The sequence below is a fragment of the Palaemon carinicauda genome, chromosome 29 (assembly GCF_036898095.1).
Source record: "Palaemon carinicauda isolate YSFRI2023 chromosome 29, ASM3689809v2, whole genome shotgun sequence".
Lineage (NCBI taxonomy): Eukaryota > Metazoa > Arthropoda > Malacostraca > Decapoda > Palaemonidae > Palaemon > Palaemon carinicauda.
Genome location: NC_090753.1, coordinates 21,401,906 through 21,404,405, shown reverse-complemented (window position 1 = coordinate 21,404,405; position 2,500 = coordinate 21,401,906).

The window sequence follows — 2,500 nt, the reverse complement described above, 5'->3', positions numbered from 1 at the left end:
GCATTGATGATATAGAGAAACGATAGAAATTCTTTACTTTTTATACGATATTAAATTGCAAGTCAAAATCAATCTATTAAATCAACTATTAATTTAATCCAAAAAGTAATAAATTTAATAGTAAATGAAAATATAACCAGCCTCACATTTTGGCTAAGTATCCACTTGTCTGTGGCATCACATTTCTTTATTAAAATCCGAAAGAGTTTGAGTTGTTAGTCACACAGAATATATATCAAAAAATTTTGTACAGCCTAACAATATAAAGATTACATGAAAATATTTGCTTATCACCATTATCAGCAAAGCTGTAATAGTCAGGAAAACCGATACTAGGTTGGTTTGATATGAGCGATCTGACTAAAGGCTCCTGCTATCACCAGTTCGCATTGGCCAGCAAGGTGATGAAAAATGGCCAAACCCTGGACGTGAATAAAGACATTTATGAGGTTTATGTCATGTAGTTGACTAAAAACATCTATATTTGCGTTTGAATATATATATATATATATATATATATATATATATATATATATATATATATATATATATATATATATATATATATATATACGTCTATGTGTATTTCTACGTGTTTATATCTTAATAATTAAAAACAAATAATAGAAATGATTAATATGACCATTAAAACAGTTCTTAATACTATTGATATCGTTTCAATATCATCAACTACTACTACTACTACTACTGCTGCTGCTGCTGCTACTACTGCTAATAATAATAATAATAATAATAATAATAATAATAATAATAATAATAATGACGATGATGACTATGACGATGATACTAAGAGCAATGAGAGATTTCAGACCTCGGCTGATTAATATTGCCAACATTTACCTAAACTCTACGAACATCGTCTTCCATTTTTCATATGCTAACTCTACAGTAGATGGTGATAAGTGCAATGTTGACCCAGAATAGTGATCCTGGTTTGTATCACCTCCACAATTACATAATATTCATTGGTAAAATTTGAGGATAATCCAATGTGTCAACTGGTTTTGAGGTAATTTTTTAAATCGGGAAAAATACACATATGTATGTAGAGTTCAAATAATTTTTCCGGAACATCTCCACAATCTAATGTGGAGAAAATTTCTTCAAAACCCGTTGAGTAGCTTTGAAGTGATTCTGCTCACATACACACGCTCAATTAAGTGGAAAAATTATTAAATAAATATACAAATGAAAAGATAAACGGACACGAAAACATAACCTCCTTGGAGGAGGTAATAATAATAATAATAATAATAATGATAATAATAATAATAATAATAATAATTATTATTATTATTATTATTATTATTATTTTACCTTTATAAAAAATTTAATTCATGATGATACGAGTTACCACCAAGAACTGTAGTTATGCCAAGTTTTTATATACGTGTAGACTAAAACAGCAGTAATCAATAGATCTTCACGTTTAGTGAATATTAGTCAGGTTTAGTCAACAAAATTATAAAAGCCTTTATAACTTAATGTTTTCAGCTTGGGTGACTTCGAAAGTGAATCTCAGATTCCTCTGGCAGAATTTGAGTAAATATTATTATTATTATTATTATTATTATTATTATTATTATTATTATTATTATTATTATTATTATTATTATTATTATTATTATTATTATTATTTGAAATTAATAAAATTATTGCTATTTTGAGATCTATTATTATTATTATTATTATTATTATTATTATTATTATTATTATTATATTATTATTATTATTATTGTTATTATTATTATTATTATTATTATTATGGAATTTTGTATTATCATTCATATCATTAAGATTAGTACAATATAATTATTTAGAATATTATCATGTATAAAATTACTATTAATAATATTATAATTGTTAACATTAGTATTATATTTGAAATTATTCGTAATATTAAAATGATTATTAAATCAAGTTGAAAACTGACTGATATCAAAATATAAGTCAGGTAATCGCGCTCTGGAAGTCTCCACGAAACTGGTCTGAGTAAATCTCCTACATAGAATCATTCGTTAAAATATTTGTACGTTAGTCTTGTGTTCCCTCTGGCGAACATGTCTTCCACCTGAGAATTATCAATCAATAATATCGTAAAACTTTCATAGTCTTGTATCAGAATTTACGGGAAATCATTTCACATCTGAAGACGATGCTCTCCAAGGCAGTAGTTGAATTGTTTTATAATTAGAACAGTAATTGCAACTTTATGCTCTTTTAAAGGAGTAAAGTTTAAAAGTTGCCCATGAATGGGAGAAGAAAGGACAGTGACAATGGACTAGCCAGAAAAATCCCTAGAAATTGCCAATATATACGTATGGTCAGTATCTAAATCCTCTCTCTTTTAAGTTAGGATTAGGGAGGGCAAAACAATAGCTGTTGATGACCCAGGAGGTAGACCTATAGGCTTCCCCAAAACCCAATTCTTAGCTCACAAGGATGCTGAGGTTGAAGACATACAAGAAACTATCAATCT